At 45.7% G+C, this 22,905-nt stretch overlaps 1 protein-coding gene across 10 annotated transcripts in view; it reads left to right on the top strand.

Moving 5' to 3' along the window:
* PPFIA1 (PPFI scaffold protein A1) overlaps nucleotides 1-22,905 on the top strand; it is a 922,132-nt gene that overhangs the window by 768,073 nt on the left and 131,154 nt on the right. The gene's annotated exons all lie outside the window — the stretch shown is intronic.

The following is a 22,905-nucleotide window of genomic DNA, read 5'->3' as shown; positions in this document are numbered from 1 at the left end:
GTAGGGCGTGCCTCTGATGCTGGGGGGCAGACTTTATTATTTTTTTTGTTACCATTTTGGAATTCTTTTTTTTAAGTCAGAAGAAAAAACATTGAAAAAACATCTGCTGTGCATGTTAAATGCATGGGCTACCATCTTCTAATGGTTCCGAAAAGGGTCCAAGATAGCCAGCCATTGATGGCAGATGGGGAAGAGGTTTAGGGGATTTGTAAAAAATTAATTTAAACCTGGGATAAGTGGTTTGTATAAATAGAAAAAAATTAAAACAATGGAGAGAAACTAAGGCGTTTTCAGTGAGGCTATATAGTTGGCATGAGAGTATCCTAAGGGGAATGGAAGACAGGGAAATGATTCTTTGAAAAAAAGGGAGGGAGCTGCTCGTTTCTAAGGGAGTTCTTAAGAGACATTCATTACCCACGTTTGGTCTCTTCAGCAAGTCCGCTTAAAGCGCAACACTCTTCTTGTTTGGCTTTTTTGCCATTCAGAAATGCATTTCCTGAGTCTACCTTCTCTACTCACTAGATGAAGAAATCGGACATCCAAATACCAAAGAACTCAACCTATCGATGTGGCTCCTGTAGTCCTAGAGTTTACTTATTCACAATTACCACTAAACTGTATGAATATTCTTAGAGGCTAGAAAGCCTACTACTAGAGGATGTTATGCTGCTAAATGGAAACTGTTTGCTGTTTATTGTAATAACCATATTGTTGCGGGGATTCTGCACATACACAGAACTATGCGCAGGAAAACAGGAACTCTGTTTATAGGGGTTGTACCTTCCTACCACCTTAGTACCCAAAACCGACTAGCTATAGTGTCTCATTCGTTCTCCTACATAATAACGAAGCTACAAATAATTAGACAACCCAGAACACAACATTCCCGACTCTCAGGATTTGCGGTAGCCAGACATACTCACTTGCACTTATCCACAATAAGAATTGTCAGTCACAGGTAAGTACAAATGTTTATTTTAACTATCGTGCTCTGTAATGCAGTATATGAGCCACTACCAGCAGCAATATGCATAAACCTAAAACAGTTAGCATTGTTACATTTCCATAGAATATAAAGGGGAATATCATCATACACAGAGCAAAAAGGACTATAAGGCCTAACCACCCTCTTCTTGGTAAGTTGAAGTTTATCATATAAAGGAAGATCTCAGGGCTTTGTCAGCAGACCCCATACCCTGGTGTCTAGATGGCGGTTTTACATCGTAGGAACAGCATAGCTCTTCTCCATGGAAAGGTTCCTCTCCAAGTATGTCTTTGAACATGCATCCCCGTAATATCAAAGCACGAATTTCCAGCAGTGCAGCTGTATTAGCATGTTTTGTCTAGGTGCTAAGGAATGACCAGAACAGAATAACAAGGGGCGTTGTTTATCGACCTTGCACATTGTGTTCAGACTAAACTCCAGGAATAGGCAGAGAATGCAAAAAGCAGACAATTGTCATGTCAAAGGCACTAACAGAGTCTTGCAAAATATAGTAATGTAGTAGCATGCGCAAAAGTAGCATCCTAGCAGCAGAGCTCATGCCAACGTAGCAATGTCGACAATGACCCTAACCCTCCCCTTGGTAAGGTTGTAGCATTTAGACAAAGGACCATAACAGTTCAAACTTAAGCAGAGTTCAGAAGTGCCTAAAAAAAACATATTGGAAAAATACAAAGAAAAAAAAAGAATTTGTAGGACGTTTAAAATGTTGTAGTTGCAAGAAAAACGTGAATAAGTAGGAGTTGGAAAATCCATTAAAGTACGTCAACTTAAGAATGCACTTCGTTCCATAAGGTCATCCCTATATTTAGTAGAAAAAAGGGATGCCATCCAATTTAATAGGCTGAAGGAACATATGTACTCCTCCTAATCCGATGCTTCCAAGAGCATTTCCGGGCAACTTGCGCGATATGCAATGAAACTCCGTTGCCAGAAGTTCTGTGCAGCCACACAGATATTCCACTCAGCCAAGACTCCAAGTTCAGCCGCATGAGCCATACGGCCATTCCCAGAACAGGCCTGCTGATGGGCCACTAAGGGAACCATTAACTGGTCATAATGCGGGTCTGAACATGTCGTATTGGAGAGGCATAAATCCAAAGTCCAATGAAAGGGGCATCATTGTCAGTAGAACACAGGTTGCCCGTAAGTGAAAATGCAAAGCGAACAGGTAATGTCAAGCATCCAAAAGGTTGTTGTATTCGGTCACGGTACAGTGTCAGTTTGCCTGGCCTGTGCATTACTACAAGATGAGCAGCCATTGCGTAACAGGAGCAGAAGGATCAGGATTCCACCAGCTAGCGCCAGTAACAAAGGGAACCCTACGAAGACGCTAGAAAAAATTGAATGAATAGAACTCTGTATTTCTCCAAATATCAACTGAAGTCACAACAAGGCCGGATCCCACAAATTTTTAAAAAATGAGCAAGCCCTTTGGTTTCACACTCATTAAATATTTCATGTATAAGCGCCCCAAAGTGAAGTGGGAGATTCGTATTCAGAAGTGGCTGAATCTCGCTGTATGTTCTAGCTACCTGCAATTCGAAGGTCTCGAGCCGAAATGAGAGGCACTTCTTGAAACAATAGCGCTTTGAGTCTGCTTAATTTGTTGAAATCTGTTTTCAAAGTCGGAATGGAAGGCGAAAGGGAACTATCTAGGTTCCCATGCTGGGTTGGAAAAAGCACATTGCTACAACAAGTAACTTGTTGTGAAACTGTTACTATATACGGCATTCCTGCAGGTAAACCACAGCAGTCGTGGTTATTCAAAATAAGTTTAATGCCGTTAGTTAGCAATGTAAAAGGGGGCGTTATTGCTGGGAGAGGAGTTTCTTTAAAAAAACAAGCCAGATTAGGCATGGATACTTTATAAGCGCTGTGCAACTACCCTTGTGTTTAGATACTAGGGAATGTCCTTCTGTGGAATCCAAGTCCTCTTCTGTTAGGAAAACCTCCTTATCCTCCCGTTGACATCTGTCAACTTATCCTCCCGTTGACATCTGTCATCTTATCCTCCCGTCGACATCTGTCACGTTAGTGATAGATTCCTTACCTTAGAATATCCCCAGGCGTCAGACTGGATCCGGAAATTTTTTCGTAGCAGTACCCTTGCGCGTTGCTAGACGTTGTCTGCGGCTCCGCGTCCGTCGTGGGCGCCGTGATGACGTCGTCCGAGTACTTAGATGCCGCCCCGCGTGCTAACGTCAGTTCTTCTTTTTTCCGCGCCAGAAATAATAATAATACCGACATTTATAAAGCGCGAACAGCTACCTCACAAGGAGGTGTCCCGGCGCTGAGTGATCATTTTTCCAGGTAGGAATGGGCAGAGAAAGGGGAGAGAGTGTTTAGTTATTCTGGGAAAAGAGCCAGGTCTTTAGCTGCCTCTTAAAACTGGCTTCCGTTGGAGCCAGTTGGATGTTGACCGGTAGGGCGTTCCAGAGTGTCGCCGTGCAGGCAGAGAAAGATCTGCCTCCGAGTCTGGCTCTCTTGGCGCGGGGGATGGAGAGCAGGTTTCGTGAATTAGAGCGCAAGCATCTCTCCTGATAGTATCTGGGGAGTCTAAGCTTTAAATAGGAGGGGCAGGTCCCCTTTTGGGCTCTAAACGCCAGAGTTAGAGCTTTAAACTTGATTCTGCAGGCTACAGGGAGCCAATGCAGATCGCGCAAGTACGGAGAGACATGCTGTTTAAAAGGGATGTTTTTTAGCAGTCTCGCAGCCGCGTTCTGCACGATCTGCAGTCGTTGCACCAGATATTTGGGTAGGCCGAGGTAGAGGCCGTTTGCGTAGTCCAGTCTGGAAGTGACTGTAGCATGGACCACCGACTTGCGACAGTCTTCAGGCAGGAGGGACAGAAATTTGCGAAGGTTTCTTAGTTTATGGAGACAGCACGCAGAGACCTGCTGTATATGTGAAGAAAAGGAGAGACTCTCATCCCATCTTACTCCCAGATTTTTCGCATTGGTGCTGGGTAGAGGAGGGATACCCATTTCGGAGGGCCACCACAGGCTTGGGGGGGGCCGAGTATGTTTGCCAAAGAAGATGACTTCCGTCTTGCTTGCATTCAATTTGAGTTTGTTTGCATTCATCCATTTGGCAACATCTCGCAAGCATCCCTTCATATTGCTGAAGGCTGCCTCTGAGACGTCCGAGAAGGGGAAAATTAATTGTGTGTCGTCGGCGTATGAAATCGCCTTGACACCCCAATTAGCAATAAGGGAGAAGAGAGGAGCCAGATAAATATTAAAAAGTAGTGGACTGAGGGCCGAGCCCTGAGGGACACCACACCAGAGGGGTTTAGGTTTTGAGGAAAGGGGGCCCAAGGCTACTTTCTGGGTACGATCCGTGAGATAGGACTGTAGCCAGCCCAGAGCCTTATCTTCCAGGCCTGTGTTTTTTAGCCTTGACAGTAGCCTCACATGGTCCACAGTATCAAAAGCGGCAGATAGATCCAGGAGCACCAACATAGCCGATGCTCCTGAATCTAAAGACCACCTGATCGACTCAGCCACTTCTATCAGAGCGGTCTCAGTGCTAAAACCCGCCCTGAAACCCGACTGGGTTTCATGTAGTGTGTCTCTTTCTTCTATGAACCTGTTCAGTTGGCGCTGTATCAGTTTTTCAAACATTTTGCCAGGGGCTGCTAACAGGGAGATTGGCCGGAGATTGCTCAAATCATCCGGGGCACCGTTTGGTTTCTTTTTTAAAGGCAGGAGTGTGGCATGTTTCCAGCAATCAGGGAATAGACCAGTTTTGATAGATGTATTCCAGATATGTAGCAATGAAGTGGCAATTGAGTCCGACAGATCTGGAAAAATCAGTAACCCTTAGTCAATTTTTGACTAACTTTTTGGATCATGTTTTGATCATTTCTCGAAGTCTTACGACCTCGATCGGTGCCATAGGGATGCCTGGATTCAAGCACTGCGAGGATTGCGACCGCACGATATCGGTCACGGATCCTCACCACCTGTGTCTAACTTGTCTAGGCGTCGACCACGACGACAAGGTCTGCTCCGACTGCCGGGCCCTCTCTTCGAAAGCCAGCCGGGAGCGGTCTAGCAGGCGACTCGAACTCTAGCAGTCGGTCGCGCCGCGAGAAGTCCCGGTCCCACGGGAGGTCGAGAGACAGGTCGCGGGGTCGGAGCCACCACAGCTCCGAGAGTTGGCACCACTCCTCCGGGTCGAAGTAGTCGTCGGGTAAGAAACACGAAGTCGAAGAGGCATCATCGCTCTTCTGACTCCCCCCAGACGCTCGCGCAACGTGGCCGGGGGTTCGGGTGACACCACCCACGCGGCTCCGTCGGAGTCTCGTCCAGCCCCACACCCTCCGGTCCCTGGGCGAGCCGCGACGCCGGAGGAGATAGAGCGCTTCCTCATGGCCATGAGGTTCCCTCTCTCCTCAGACAGGTTCCGTGGGGCCTTCGGGCCCAGCGGGCCCGTCTGGGGCCCCTGGCGGGTCGGGGGCTATGGCCCCGACGCCGTCGGGTGCTTCGGCCCTGACGACGCCGGCGCCTTTGGGCCTGGCGCCGCAGGGCCCAGCGGTCCCGACACCGCGGGCGCCTTCGGGCCCGGCGCCGCGGGACCCCACTACAACCGCTTCAGGATCTGGGTCGTCGCCGGTGGACCTTACGAGCCCCCCCCCGGCGTCGGTCCGTCAGGTGTCGCCTCCGGCGCCGTCCTCGGGCGCCGCCGTCCCCGATGCCTCCTTCGCCCCGGTTCCGACGTTGGAACGGCGCTGCTGCGCGCAGCTTTCGACGGCTCTTGGGGAGTTTTACTTCAATGAACCGGCCCCATTGGTTGGCAACCCTGAATCTCGGAGGAGATGGGTGATGAGGGGTATTGGGAGGAGTCTGAGGACCCTCTGACCTGAGTGTCAGCCTCTAGAGGACTGGACAGGTGACCTTGGGGATGCCAGTGGTCTGGACAAATCAACCTTTTTGGAGCTGCGGGCGATTCGTCTAGCACTGAAGGCGTTCCTCCCCTATGTCCGAGGGAGTGTAGTGCAGGTGTTCACAGACAACACCACCGCCATGTGGTACTGCAACAAACAGGGCGGGGTGGGGTCGTGGACCCTCTGCCAGGAGGCTCTGCGCCTCTGGCAATGGCTGGAACATCAGGGCGTGACCCTGGTGGTTCAACACCTGGCAGGTTCACTGAATGCCAGGGCGGACTAACTCAGACGCCGATGCATGATGGATCACGAATGGCGTCTGAACTCGGACGTGGCGCAAGGTCCCTTTCTGCAGTGGGGAGAGCCTTGGTTAGATCTATTCGCCAACGAAGTGAACGCGCAATGTCATCAGTTCTGCGCGTTGGAATTTTCAAGGCGGCACTCGCTCGGAGACGCTTTTCGTCGCGAGTGGAGTTGCGGTCTGTTGTATGCCTTTCCACCTGTACCACTTCTGCCCAAAGTGTTGAAGAAGATCAGGAGCGACCGGCACAAGTCATCCTTGTGGCTCCGAACTGGGCACGAAGGTACTTGTATCCCGAGCTACTCAGTATGTCAGTCGATCCCCCGGTTCGTCTGCCACCTTGGGAGGACCTTCTGTCGCAGCAGCTGGGGACGGTCCTCCAACCGAACCTGTCCAGTCTCCACCTCCATGCTTGGAGATTGAGCAGCGGCAGTTGAGGCCATTTGACTTGCCTCCTGAAGTCTGTAACATCATTCTGGCAGCCAATCGTCCCTCCACAAAGTCGGTATACACCTGCAGGTGGAACAGATTTGTGGCATGGCGCACAGCAAAGGCTGTGGATCCTCTCTCTGCCCCTCTTTCTGAGGTTCTTCTCTTTCTTCTTTCTCTTGCCCAGCAGGGCTCTGCTCTGGACACTATCAAGGGCTACCTTTCTGCTCTTTCAGCCTTTTTGAGGCTGCCTGATCAACCTTCTTTGTTCAAGTCCCCTATTGTCAATCGATTCTTGAAAGGCATCACGTATACATTCCCTCCTGTGCCTTTTGTGATGCCTCAGTGGGACTTGAACTCGGTTCTTACTTTTCTGATGTGCGCTCCCTTTGAGCCACTTCACAACTGTCCTCTCCGCCTTCTTACTTTGAAGACTGCCTTCCTGGTAGCCATCACCTCTGCCAGGAGAGTGAGTGAGCTCCAGGTTCTATCCTGTAAACCTCCTTTCCTTTCAGTCCATCCGGACAAGGTTGTGTTGCGGACAAGGCCTTCTTTCCTGCCCAAGATAGTCACGGCCTTCCACATCAGGCAGTCCATCACCTTGCCCACCTTCTTTCCGCCTCCGCATCCCTCGAGAGAGGAAGAGAGGCTCCACCGTCTGGACCCAAAACATGCTCTCTCGTTCTATGTGGATCGCACACGCAAGTTCCGGGTGGATGACCAACTCTTTGTTGGTTACGTGTGCGCTAAGAAGGGGAAAGTGGTGCAGAAGCGGACCATCTCGCGGTGGATCATCTTGTGTATCCAGGCGTGTTACTCCTTGGCTAAGAAGGAGCCCCCTGTTGGGCTGAGGGCTCATGCCACTCGAGCCATGGCGACTACAACTGCCTTGGGCCGAGGAGTGCCCTTGCAGGACATTTGCCAGGCAGCTACGTGGGCCTCGCTGCAGACGTTTGCAAGACACTATTGCCTGGACAGCCAAGTCCGGAGGGATGGCTTCTTTGGCCGTTCCGTCCTCCAGGACTTTCTGGTGTGATTATTGGTTCGCAGACCCACCACCGGGGTTGGTATTGCTGGGTTATCTATTCTAAGGTAAGGAATCTATCACTAACGTGTCTCTTTCAGATGCACAAGTTACTACTTGTGTAAGTATATATCTGTAAGAGACATTAGTTAGAGATAGATTCCTTACCTTAGAATATCCCCAGGCGTCAGACTGGCTCCGGAAATTTTTGCGTAGCAGTACCCTTGCACATCGCGTAGCTCGCGTAGATCTCACTGTAGCAGTGAGGAGTTGGGTGTGGGGTACACCCAGCCAAAAGAGGCTAAGTGGCCCCATCTCTCGATAAGGAGCTTAAAGAGAACAGTGTAATTGGGTGTGGAAGGGCGCTATTAAACCACATTGCATGTTGCCAAGCCGTAGCGGAACTTCAAGAAACCTATAAGGTTGGAAATTCTGAGGCAGGGCCGTGGCAGTATACGCGTGAAACAATGTATCTGTTGCATCGGCCACCGGAAAGGTGACCCAGGAATAAAAGACCACGGAGCGGTTAGCTGCATTGCGCTTATTTTTGTTGTTGAAGCGGACACCAGCATGAGGGACTCCATATTGAGTCAAATATGCAGTGACCGGTGCCCAGTTAGGAGGTGCTATGGCAAGCGCCATTATCAATAGTAAAAAAACAACCTATGAGCGTCAGCGCAATAATAGGTAAAAAGAGAGAGAAAGACTTTTTAAAATTCAAGCTTAAAAAACCTATAAAATTTGACAATATAGGAGGCTACACAGTCACAACCGTGTCCAGAAACAGAAGTGAGGGCTTTGTGTACAAGCACAAGCACTACTCAGGAGTCTCGCAGATGTATAAGAATGATAAGTATAAGAATGATAAGAGAAATTAAATACAATGACCGTATAAGAATGATAAGAGAAATTAAATACAATGACCAGAAAGATCAAGATATGCACATTAAATGTATGTGGTTTAAATGATCCTCGGAAACGGCAAGTACTAGCTAAGGTTATACAGATACTGGGTATAGATATACTCTGCTTACAAGAAACCCATATTGCGTGGGCTAATAGAGAATATCTAAAGAACATGGGGATGGAATTGGTAGTCTGCTCTAAACAATCCGGAGTTAAAAGAGGGGTAGCAATATTAAAAAAGAGGGTGGGTGGATTGCATAAAGACGGCAGCAGATAAATGGGGAAGATGGGTATTAGTAGAATTTAAGGGAGGGCGGCAGGGGTTCACACTTTGTAATATATATGGCCCAAATCTAGACGACCCAGAAGTATTTAATTTCATTAATTTAGAATTGGCACAGTGGACTACTCCAGGTCTATTATGTGGAGATTATAATATTAATGTGGAGTCAAAAGATGATATAAGATCCAATTCAGCATACTGTGATAAGAAAAAACTTGTACACACTGCTCTACGTGGGATACTTCTGGATCATGGCCTGTTTGATGTTTGGCATGAAAAGAACCCGAATCATCCAGGGTTTACGTTTTTCTCTGCTCCCCACCAAAAATTCGTTAGACTGGATTACTTCTTCATTTCACATACTTTATTAATACAAGCTAAAATTCAGATCCATCCTAAACTAATTTCTGATCACAACCCGGTAGTGTTGGAATTAAATGTTGAAATAGAGGGTAACATTGAATCACCACAATGGTCCTTTGAGCGCAAATTATTATTGGACGCACAGTATTGTCAATATATGTCTAAAGTAATAGAGGAATTTTTTATCTTCAATAAAGATACAGCAACTCATGAAATGGTTTGGGACACATTTAAAGCTGTGGTCCGGGGGGAGACTCTCAGCTACTCCGGGTTTAAGGGCAAACAATTCCTAACTGAACAACAGAAGGTTTTTGACGAAATTATAAGAGCTGAGGAGAAGTTGGCAGAGGCCCTAAGGCAAGGAGGGGAATCTGATTTGAGTAAATTGGCCCAAAAAGATCTCTTGATTAAAAGAGCTAATGCTTATTCTAAAATAGCCGACCTAATCGCTATTAATTATACTCAATACAGGGAAACGGCATACGAGTTTGGGGAAAAAACCGGTAGGATGTTAGCGGAGAGAGCAAGGGAGAAGCAGGTATATAATGATATCTTGAAAGTCAGGGATTTAAAGGGGGTTATACAAGAAACTAGAGGAGGAGTTCTGACTGCTTTTCAAGAGTTTTACCAATGTCTTTATAGTGAGGAAGGGGACTTTATTGAATCAAGTGGATATTTAAAGGAAACAAGCCCTGTGCTCCTATCGGAGGCTCAACGTCTGAATCTTCTACCACCCCCTGAATGGGAAGAGATAGAGATAGCGATTTTAGGGTTGGCCCTGGGTAAAGCTACAGGCCCAGATAACATCCCATTGGAGTTTTATAGAACATTTAGAACCCAACTAAAAAAAGAACTGGTGGAAATCTGTCAGCGAGCTTTCGAGGGGAGAGCTCCATAATCTTGGGCGGAAGCAATCATTGTTATCTTTAAAAAAAAGGGAAAAAATCCTGAAGAGATGGGGTCTTATAGGCCAATCTCTTTACTGAATACTGACAGTAAAATCTACTCGAAGCTTATAGCAAACCGGCTAAATGATCTTATGACAGGGATTGTCTCCATAAGACAACATGGCTTTATACAGGGTAGAGGTACCACGGACCATGTCAGGCGAATAATATCTTTGCTTGACTGGGCACAGGGGACTGGTTCCTCGGTCGGGGTGGCCCTGTTGGACGCCGAAAAAGCGTTCGACAGGGTCACCTGGGCTTTTCTGTGGTCAGTAATGGAGAAGATGGGGATTCCTAGAGAGTTCATCAAAGCAATAAGAACACTCTACATTCAACCGACTGCAGTAATCCGGATTTCGGGCTCTTTTTCAGGGCTGGTGCGGATAGCAAGGGGGACGAGACAGGGTTGCCCCTGTTCCCCCTTGCTATTCGCCTTGTACATCGATCCTTTTATCCGAAAGCTGGAAAAGAATTCTGCAATTAAACCAGTACAATTAAATGGATGGAAAATAAATGTTTGTGCCTATGCTGATGACATAGCCGTGGTTACGGCAGAACTCAACATGGCACTACCTAATATTATAAAGTCAGCGGAGGAATTTGGACGTTTCTCTGGCTATAAATTGAATATTGATAAAACTCAGCTTATACATTCTGTGGTTGGACGTCCAGAGAATATGAAGATAGATAAAGAGGCCACATATCTCGGAATTAAAATCTCCGCTACCATTGAGGACATTATTCCTATTAACCTAGATCCAGTAATAGTATCTTCTAATAGAATTTTAGAAAGGGTTAACAATCTGAAGCTTTCCCTACTAGGCCGAAGTAATTTGATAAAAATGCTTATCTTTCCTAAATTTCTATACATATTTCGAGCCATACCATTGTTAATATCATCAGGCTATTTTGCTCGTTTAGAAAGAATGAGCTCCAGATTTTTATGGGGGTACCGCCGGGCAAGGAGAGCGCTAAAAAGTTGTGAACTACCTCGAGATAGAGGGGGGTGGGGTATGCCAAATTTTCAACTATATCATTGGATGGCAATAATGCAACATATGGGCGTACTTTTACTACCGGAAGATCATACAGAAGATTTCCTGACCCCATCAATCTATGAAATGCTCCTGGGGACAGAGGCAAAACAATGTCTAAATCGGATCATAGAGCCAAGTTACTATAAAAAGACTAAATTCAAGATATTTGATACAGCCTATTTTATCTGGCGATCCGTTAAAAGAAAATTTCGACTCAGTGTAAATCTAACGAAATATACACCTCTGCAGAACTGCTCTTTTTTGCCAGGGATATTTCAGGATGGAGTAATGTATAAGTGGAATAATTTAGGCATCAAGAAATTGGGAGATTTATTTACAGAGAAGGACTTTGTATCATTTGAATATTTGATGCACACTTATCAAATACCTCGTTCTGATTTTTTTAAATATCTTCAGGTACGTAGTTTTTGCCTGCAGAAATTGTCACAGTCTCTAATTTTTCTGGGGAATATTGAAATTTTAGAAGCGATCAAAAACCGCCAGAGAATCGGATTTTTGTATCAATTAATTTTGGAAAAGAGGGAGGATGATTTAGAGGTGGTAGCGATCAAATGGCAGAATAAACTGAATATTTCTTGTGTAAACATAGAGAGAAGCTTAGCAATCGCTAGAAATGTCTTAATGAATGGATCACTCATCAGTCAGCATTACATGGCTATCTTCGGACTCTATTATACACCAGGGAAGATAGCTAAATGGAGTGTTGGGCGCGGGACAAGTTGTAATCGCTGTAATTTACATGGGGCCGATGCAATACATATGTTCTTTGAATGTCCAAAATTGATAAGATTTATTGCTGATGTAGAGCACTTCCTTACAATTGAATTGTTTATTCCAGTTAAATTAACCGCATCTTTAGTCTTGTTTGGTTGTGAAGAAAATGCGACTAATTCGATTTTAGACCCAGCCATCGGATTTATGTTCATATGTATGTCTGCTTTTCGTTTCTGTATAACGTCAGGCTGGCTTGATGAAGAACCACCAAATATTATTTTGTGGCGAAATAAGCTTTTATCTATGTATTATCTTGAAATCGCATTATACAAATTGAAAGGTATAAGAAAGAAGACATTTGGTCGCAACTTATGGTCCCCAGTTACTAATTGGATAGGAAATTGAATGCTTTTGTTATCGCTTCAGGTTTTTTATCTATAATGAGTTACTGTTTACTGCCTTTATTTCCTTCTCGTCTTTTCTTTTTTTTCTTTTTCTTATCTTTTCCCTACTTTGCATTCTTCTTGATTTATAGCTTACAGTGTACAGCAATTGTCTTTTAGCTTGGGAAATTCTGCTTATTATGAATTGGAATCATATTATTGTTCCTCTTTGTTGATTGGATGTTTTTTTTTCTTCTGCTGATGCCAAAAAAAACTCAATAAAAAAAATAAAATAAAAAAAAAGGAGTCTCGCAGATAAGTACCAGACCAAACGTTGGTGGCTCCATGTTGCGGGGACTCTGCACATACACAGAACTATGCACAGGAAAACAGGACCTTGGTGTATAGGGGTTGTACCTCCTACCACCTTAGTTCCCAAATTTTGTTCGATGAAGTCTTTCCAGTCACGAGGTAGGTGACGCCTCCTTTCGGTGACAGTGCGCATGGCCATCGACTCCACAGTCACTCACCTATCCATCCCCCCAACCATTTAACACTTGTCGAAGGACCTCTTCTACAATTCCTCCCCATTTGGTAATCCATAACTACAGACAAATGGGTGTTAGGAATTATCCAACATGGTTATTGCCTGGGGCTACCCACCAACCCTTCAAACATTCCACCTCGTTCTCACAAAATGTCACCGGAATATTTACACCTGTTCAAACTGGAAGTCCATTCTCTCTTGCTAAAAGGAGCCATAGAGTCTGTACCGTTAAAATATCCCTGTATTTTCTAATCCCCAAAAAGGACGGCTTCATGAGGCCTAATCTGGACCTCAGAGAACTAAATCAATACATACTGTCAGAACATTTTCACATGGTGACACTTCAACAAGTGCTCCCACTACTACAGCAGGGCTGCTTCATGTCTACGCTAGACTTAAAAGACGCATTTTTCCACATTCCAATTCATTCCGCTCATCGCTAATATCTCAGATTTGTGATAGCGGGTCAACATTACCAATTCAAAGTAGTACTGTTTCGAGTCACCACTTCTCCCAGAGTATTCACCAAATGCCTGGTAGTATTTGCTGCTCATCTGAGAAGACAGCACATCCATGTCTTCCCATTCTTGGACGTATGGCTAATCAAAACTACTACTTACTAGAAATGTCTCTAACACACTCAAGCCACAATACACTTGCTACACTAACTAGGGTTTACAGTAAATGCGTTTTAGTCCCATTTTCAGCCTACCAAAATACAGACTAATCTGTGAGCTACCATAGGCACTAGCCTCTCCCGATGCAGCCAGAATTAACAGTATTCAGTCTCTTCTCACAAAGTTTCAGCCCAACCAATCGTTACCTGCAAGAGTCTTCATGCAACTGCTAGGAATGATGGTGTCTTGCATTTGAATTGTTCCCCATGCAAGACTTCACATGCGTCCCCTTCAAGAATGCTTAGCAAGTCCGTGGAACCAGTCGAAAGGTCAAATGACCGATCTAGTGTTGGTAGATGGCCGTACCCATTGCTCTGTGTAGTGGTGGAACCCACAAAATAAATCCAATGGTCAGCCCTTCATCAACCCTGTTCCACAGAAAGTGCTAACAGCAGACTCATCGCTCAATGTTTGGAGTGCTCAAAAAACATGATTACACAATCCAAGGATTGTGGAGTCTAAAGCACAAGACTCCATATAAATCACCTAGAACTTGTAGCAGTGTTTCCAGCGCTCAGAGCCTTTTGAATTCACCTCATAGGCACATCTGTCCTAATCCGCACGGACAACATGACGGGTATGTTTTGTATACAAAACCAGAAGGGGTCACACTCTCTCCAACTGACACACCCAGCACAAGCCATTTGGAAATGGGCTATACACCACAAGATTAATCTCCTGGCATAGCATTTTCCAGGAATAAACATTCAGATTGTTGATCTTCTCAGCAGACAGAAGCAGCAAATCCACGAGTGGGAACTTCATCCTTCTTTTTTTTTTCTCCCCTACTTTCAGAAATGGGGATTTCCTCCCATAGATGTATTCACCACAATGCAAAACGCAAAATGCCCATGCTACGCCTCCAGATTCCTACACCCGCTCTCCAAAGGCAATGCCCTATGGATGTGCTAGTCGGGGATATTTGCTTACTCTTTCCCGCCTCTCCCACACATTCCGCCGGTAGTCCGGAAGCTCAGGCAAACATCCCTCACACTGATTGTCATAGCTCCCACATGGGCACGTCAACCCTCATTCACCACCCTGCTGGAACTGTCAGTAGTTCCACACCAAAAGCGGCATCTCACCTCTAGTCTCCTCACTCAGAGCCATGGAGAAATCAAGCATCCAAATCCCAAAGTAATCAACCTGGCAATCTGGCTCCTGAAGTCATAGTTTAGTTTTTTACAATTACCACCAGACTGTATGAATATCCTAAAAGAGGCTAGAAAGCCTACTACTAGGGCATGTTATGCAGCAAAATGGAAACTATGTGTTATCTATTGTATGAATATCAATCCTCTTGAAGCTTCTGTGCAAAATATCTGTTATCTGTTCAATTTACAGCAGTTTGGACTAGCCTACCCATCTATTCACTTACATCTAGCAGTAGCTACATACTTACAAAGCAGCCAACATGTATCTCTCTTCAGAGTACCAGTGAATAAAGCCTTTATGAAAGGATTCAAAGGAGCGATACAACTAATAATCTCACCTGCACCAGCGTGGAACTTTAACATAGTTCTTACAAGACTCGTGTGTCCACCATTTGCACCAATGCACAGGTGTCCATTACAAGTCCTCTCATGGACGGTTGCTTTCCTCATAGCAATAACTACACAAAGGCCAGTTAGTGAGCTCCAGGCATTAACTAAACAAGAGCCCTTCTTTCAGATTCACAAAGACAGAGCGGTTCTTAGAGCCAATCCTAAATTTCTCCCTAAAGTAGTTTCTGCCTTTCATCTCAATCGAGTTACCTGTGTTTTGTTTCTCAACCTAATTCTGTAGCAGTACGAGCTCTACACACAGTTGAAGTTAGAAGAGCTCTACTATATTATGTGCAATGAACAATCGAATTTCGCAAAACAAAACAGCTCTTTGTTGCGCTCTCCACCACACAAAGGCAATCCTATATCTAAATTAGGCATTGCAAGATGGATCATGAAATGTATCCAGGCAGGTTATGTGAAAGCAAAAAGTACTTTACTAATACCCCCTACAGCGCATTCCACTTGAAAAGTAGGCCTTCTTAGGGAATAATCACCTAGCTGACATCTGTAAGGCAGCAACATGGTCCACAGCGCACATATTTACCAAACACTATTGTGTTGATGTTTTAGCGAGGCAACAAGCTACTGTAGGCCAGGCAGTACTAAAAACACTGTTTCAAACAACTACAGGCTAGCCACCGCTTTGGGAGTATACTGCTGTATAGCTAAGCAAACTGTGATCTACAGCTCACATGCCTCAAACGGATAATGTTACATACCCAGTAAGCATCTGTTCTTGGCATGTAGAGCTGTAGATTAACTTGTGCCCACAAGCATCCCCAGGCTCCTGTAGTTGTTGCAGTTCTCAGTTTACATACATACGCATGGATACCTCTATTCTACACTTACTAACTCCATTCTTAACCTCTGAGGGAGAACAGTCTAACAATGGAGTCCATGCCCATGCGCACTATTTCCGAAAGGAGCCGCCTTACCTCGTGTCTGGAAATACTTTTTCGAAGAAAACAAATTGCAAACATCCGGACCCAGCGCTGGATGGCAGGAGTATGCAATGCATGTGGATCTACAGCTCTACATGCCAAGAACAGATGCTTACTGGATATATAATATTATCCCTTTGTAGGGTACCCAGAGCGAGACAAATGCGCAACAATGGAATTGTTCTTAGAAAAAGTGTTAAGCACCCTCTTAAACCAAAAGGCCTGTCCAAACTCTTTGCTATCGAGAAAGCGCATTGCGTGCTGGCAATGTTACCACATGGTGCACCACCCAGTACACTGATTGCATTAATAAAGACCGAGGCCCGTTACTGCAGTGGCTCAGTAAAATAGGGGACACAAAATCTGAGAACCACAACATCCGAAAGTCCCTGGGTTATATACAAAATGTACAGGGTTTAAGAAGGAGCTACCCTGTGGTCAAGGCTGAGCTCTGAGCCATGAATTTTAAATACATGTTCCTCTTCCCAGTCAAGCTAAAAGTGCTACACCAGGGGAGGGACAACTTCTTCACCACACCAGAAGAGGTTTGTGCTTGGCTGTCGTGCAGGGCCGGACTAACACACGCTCTGACTAGTCTCTGACCTGAGTGGGCCGTATGCAGATGAGAAACTAAAAGACACACATACAGTAGAGTGGCAACACCATAGTGGACACTGCCATTTGGATGGTGGTTCAACAGTACGGCACATTACGGATAGAAAACAAACCCATGGACACAAGCTTGGCGGGTGAACTCTGGCATGGATAAGGGACCCGTACATGGGTTGATGGACCGCGCAAAGATGCCCCTGGGACACAAGAGTGAGAAGCAATGGAAAGGATACAGAAGAGGGAGACTGGGAATACTCGAGAAGATAACAAGATAAACTGCCTGCCTTACCAAGACTTAGAATAGAAAGTGATTGTCAAACGACCACACCAGTGTGATGGGACCAATACTCTACAATAATTTATTTTTCATAACGGACAACGTCCACTGCAGTGAGTGGAAGTCATGGAGAAGGGAGACGGGCGCAACCCGTTATACCAGCCCTTTTACCCTAGATGGTACAGGTCTGCTGAGCGGCCCACTACCAGGGGATATCTTACTGGTACCTGTGACTTCAGCAGCACTATGGAGGCCACACCTTTCTGCGTGTGTGCGACCAGGCAAGTAACAATTGGTAGGACTGCTACGTTTCATTGTTTAACTGGGAGCTTTTAATCCACTTGATCATTCAGGTGGCAACATAGAGAAACACAAGGTGAAGGTTTTACATAGTGTTTCTTCAGGACGCAAAAGTTCACTTATGACACAGGAGGCATGCTATGACACGAAGAGTAGCCAATACCGATGCAGGTCTAAAGTGGGATGAAAAATGGAACGTTTGCTCCAAGTGAATAAAGGCAGAGGGACCTAAGATTATAACACGCTCTTAACACTGCAACTGATCACATGGAATGTCCGGAGCTCGAATGGCTATGTTAAGACATAGGGTGCCCTCATACATCCGGAGATATACTGTACAGATAGCGTTTCTGCAGGAAACACACACAATCCTAGACTAAGAGAACATAGTGCGACATAAGTGGAGGGCTCACTTACTCTTCGCAACATACTCTTCCTACATGAGAGGGAGTTGATATGGATAGCACCTAGGCTGCCCCTGGAGGCACTTAGTGACCCCCCACATCCAGACACGGAATTGGAAAAGCTATAGACAAATGACATATGAACATAACTGGGAATCGACAGGGATACAAAGGGACAGAATTTGAGGCCCTTAAGGTGGTGCTAAGGGGGGAGTGTTTGGAACCAGCTATGAGCTACCCACACAGAGGCTCAGTGGCTGGTGTGGAGGAACGTTCCATAATACTAAATTATGTCTTAGAAGAACAAAGGTGTGTATGGTAAACACATATTGTCCCAAAACAAACGTCCAAGGATATTTTCATAGTCTGTGATAAAATACTACCATACATCAGTGTCCCCAGCCCCCACTTGGGAATATTAATTACGTACTGGACGGGGCAATGGATAGGCATTACGCCGAGGGACATGGACAGCATGAAACCGGGCAAACTCAGGCAGATGACGTGAAATATAGGCTGCATGGATGACTGAAGGGCTTTACATTCACACACCAAGGATTTCTCATAGAATTCCGCAGTGTATAATACCTTAAGACATTGATATAGTAACTGGGCAGAAGCGTATGTGATCATTCTCCACTCCTTTCTGCGTAGAATAAAGAAATTCACAGAGCTAGAATCCCTACATGGCAGCTGTTCCTGGAGGCACTTAGTGACCACCATATTCAGACACTGAATTGGAAAAGCTATAGACAAATGACATATGAACATAACTGGGAATCGACAGGGATACAGAGGGACAGAATGTGAGGCCCTTAAGGTGGTGCTAAAGGGGGAGTGCTTAGGAACCAGCTATGAAATTCGTATGCATCTACAAACGTGCCTAAAATGAGCGGAAGACCGCCTGGCTGACTTACAGAGGGCAGGCACCACTGCTGCGGACCTCCTGGAACACCAGCGTGAAGTGAGCAAGAGTGGGATGCATATGCCAGATAAGGGCGTACAGATTATAGGCAACAACTGCATGCCCCGGGCAACCAATCCAGCTGAATGGTTGCCTGGCTGTTAAAAAGAGGAAGACCCCCCCCTCCCAGTATCCTCACCTACACCTACAGGGAACGAGATTGGTGACTAAACAAGCTACAGTGTATCTATTGTTTGGTCAGTGTTGTGTTCAGTGGTCGAGTCCGTAGTGTCCAATAGCACTTCGGTCGTATATAGACACTACCACATGTGAGTTTCTAAGTGTGTTCGCCTCTCCACTTCATGCAGCTCCATGTGTTTATCTGGTGACCCGGAAATCTTCCGGGTCAACAGATAAATGCAGTGATTATATACGACCGAAGTGCTATTGAACACAACTGACTCGACCACTGAACACGACACTGTACAAATGATAGATACACCGTAGCATGGGAGAATTACTACATCAAGTATAAACAAAAGAATACTCTCACACAGACTGGGAGGAAGTAGAACCGGCGGTGAGAACTGCACAAATATCGTCGGCTTGATTGTCAGCCCTGAAGTTTTTTGGGATACTTCCCACGACGAAACACGTGTTGGCTGGGCAATTTCTTGTGAAATAATGGAACAACAGAACACCCAACAACTTATTATTGGAAAAGCAACAACAATAATTGATCTTACTGTGTGGTTTTCACTACATGAATGTGAGGAATACATGAGATGTATAATTAGATGCTAATGTCAATGATACCAGCGTGTGCATAGGATAAGCGTTACAGTTTAATAGTGAATTGTACAGACGGTCCAGTGGGAGGGTTCATGGTATGTATTTCTCTCACCCTTTGCACTGCATAGATAGTCAATAGTAAATTACGCATACTCAGGAGGCGCCAGTGCCACACTTAACGCAAAACCACCCCACCTTTTATTTTCCCACTTCAATTTCATGTACTGCACATATCTCACACTGGAACGGATACACAATATAATCGTACAGGTCACATGACTGGAGAAGTGTGGCTCACTGGTTAGAAGCGGCAGACTCTGAATCAGATATCAGGCCCGGGGCCAGGGTTCAATTCCCGACACGGCAGGGTCTTGGGCGCAATGTCCGCGGACTCGATAATTCTCGCCTCTGCGCCTACTCTAATCATGGGTCCCACGCTGCAACTCTGGGCAATAGCTTGCTTAATCTCCACAACGGCCCCTACAACACTGGGATGCCTGACTTCACCTTGGGGGTGCCCAGGAGGGGCATCTCACAGGGAGAGCCAGGAAGGGTTCCACAGCGTTATATAGCGCCGGGACGCCCCGTTGCTGGGGCAGCTGTGCGCTTTACAAGTATACTACATTTACATTTACATTTACATTTACATGCTGCCCTTCACAAGAGTTCTGGTAGGAGTTGGGGACGCACTTAAAAAGAATAGCGAGTACTTAGATAGAAAGAATATTCAAAAATTGCCTGCTTGGGCTCTTGTTTCTCACAAAAAGTGAAGAATCAGCTAGGGATTCGCCACCATGGGCTTGCAAGCCCATGGTGGTATTTTAGCAATACACTGGTTATCCTCCAGAGCTTCTGCAGATGTATCCTGCTGAAACGTTATGAGGGAATGGGCACTATCAGATAAAAGAGAAATGGGGAAGTGCGTATAGACAAAGTAGTGGAAGATTTACAACAGTGGAGGTTTATGGAATCTGAAGGGGACGTCGACACTTAGCAAGAAGAATCACCTGGGTAACCGGGCCGCCTAGCATAACGTGATACCTATGCTGGAGGCTGTCTATTTTGAGAGGGTGGGGACCCATAGGTGCAACAACAAAACCTCTTAACACAATGTCTATAACGGATAAGACTAGAATTGTAGAATGTTGCTTTCCTGTTTCACCTGTGCTATTGTGTGTGGGGGGAGGGGGTATTGTTACAGTAGAGTCTTGTGGAGTTTGAAGGAGTTACTGAATATTGTATCCTGGAACCCAGGTATGTAATTCAATAAAGGTATGTTTAAAAAAAAAAGAACTTATCACTTGATCTACTAAAGCCAGTACTGAAAGGTAGCAAACACGTTACATTAAGCCTGACTTGATACTGAAGTTGAAATTATTGTATTTTGTTGCTATGTGCAACTTTCAAAAAGTTGGCTCTTTGTTGCCCAAAGTCTTCCGTGCCCTTTAACGTTGCACACACGGTCTGTCCCTGGGACAGCTTTCTGCCCTCCTGGGGGAAGACGTGTAAATGACTCCCAGGAAACAACACAATAGAAGCCTTTGCGGGGTAGAGGTAATACCTCTCCTAATACCTCTCCCTGGCAGTTAGCTACACAGGTGTTAGCCCAAGTGGTGTGCTACAAAGCAGAACCTGCCTTTGAAGGGAAATGGGAAACCATGGGGAGACTGCTGTGGATGGAGAAGTAGTCCTAGGAATACCCATGTTGACTACAGAGCATCTTCAGCCTCCTTAAACATCTTCAGCATTCTAGATCTCTTGCCTTAGGACCCCTTCATACTGTTTTTTTTAGGCATATGAGCTGTAGATCGTATACTTGTTCATAGATTGCCATCTGGTATTGAACTCAAATTGTTGCAGTTTGTTTTTGTCTTGGAAGAAGTCTTTGTGGTCACGAGATAGGTGACTCCTCCTTAGGGCGATAGTGCGCATGGCCATCGACTCCATCTCCAGATGTTTTTTTCCGCCATTGGGTATGGATGTGATTTGCTGCGCTCCGGGTCGGTGTCGTTTTCGAACTTCCTTCGAAGCGCAAACCCTCTCCACTGGACAGTATTGACTCGATCACGTTTCTTTTTCGAAGCATATCTTCAACATATATAAAATCCTCAACCTCGTTCTTTGACACGGGCTGTTGGGCCTATCCGCACAGATCACGCCAGCCGTCAATGGAAAGAGCTCCTTTCAAAAAATGCCCCGGGTGTGGTGTGGCCTGTTCATCTTTCAGGTTGTAGCAAACCCTCCTTGACCTTCGGGAAAGACGTCGCGAAACGACTCATGGAAGCAGCTATATTCCGGACATCTAAGGAGCCGATCCCAATCTCCAGCCAGAACAACAAGCTGATGCAGTAGAGATTTCCATCTCCGAAGCCGACGACTCCGATGTCGAAGACCAGACAGTCACCCCGGCTCAGCGGTCTGTGAGTACTGAAACCCCTTTCCCAACCAAAACCAAATCTAAGGCTCTGGTAAAACCTACACCCTCAGGCTCAGGTCGACACCAGCAACACATTTCAGACGCCACGCCCGAGCTCGGCGATGAAACACAAAGAAATGCCTTCCGGCTTGGGATCGAGCCTACCCAATTCCGGTGCCGAAAAATCACCTTCGGCACCAAAGTCTAAAACCAAGGAGATGTCACGCCCTTCTTCGTCAGCACCGAAAACAACCTTGATGCCAAAACCCTTGGCAACGAAACAAAGAAAAGGTAAGCATCCGGAACCAAAAAAACCTTTGTAGGCCTAACAAACCTTCGGAGCCGAAAACTCTTGGAGCCAAAAACTCCTATAACAAAAGCTAAGTAATCCAAGACCCCACAGAAAGCTTCAGAGGCACGGGCTAAAGAACATTCTGACCGTAAGTCTTCGGCTCCGACAAAGGACATTATACCAGAGCAACAGCTTCCAACAAATTTTTCGGATCCAAAACAAAAGACTTTCTACATCTACCCAGAGACTGGCAAAGTTGTCACCAAGCCTCCTAAAAAGAGGAAATAGGACACTACAGAAGGCCCTGAAATACCCATGAAGCGAAAGGAGATGGGCACTAATACTACTCCACCTCTCTCTCCTTCTGCAGCTGATTCAAATCTGCTCATTTTACCAGCACACTCCCCACAACATCCATTTTCTACTCAGCCACAAGATGAAGAAGATGATTATAGTTATGAGGGTGGGGATGGAGATCCAGATTGAGATGATGACGTACATACTATTCCACACAATCCAGACCCTTGGGAAGATTACAACACAGGTCCCGACCCACACAATGACCCAGACCTCTATCCCTCCAGGGCATCACCACCAGATGACAATATTGGGTTTGCGCAACTCATTAACAGAGGCTCAGTACCACGGGGTACAGTTATAGTCTGACCCTTTAGAGGAAGACTTTTTACTGGAAACATTTACACCCACACACAAGTCCACACACACCGTGCCAATGTTAAGGCATGTTGACACATGCACCAAGTTTTTCAGGACCCCGTTAGAGCCAGGATTCTTAACACCGGTAGACAAAAAAATATAAGGTAGCTCCCAATGGCCCAGTGTACATTAAAGGTCAGGTCTCTTTAGATTCCCTTGTAGTGTCTAATGCACGCA

This window comes from Lissotriton vulgaris, chromosome 2_2 (assembly GCF_964263255.1).
Source record: "Lissotriton vulgaris chromosome 2_2, aLisVul1.2, whole genome shotgun sequence".
NCBI classification, from domain to species: Eukaryota; Metazoa; Chordata; class Amphibia; order Caudata; family Salamandridae; genus Lissotriton; species Lissotriton vulgaris.
Note: the sequence above shows the minus strand (reverse complement) of the source record. Positions and strands in the feature narration are given on the sequence as shown.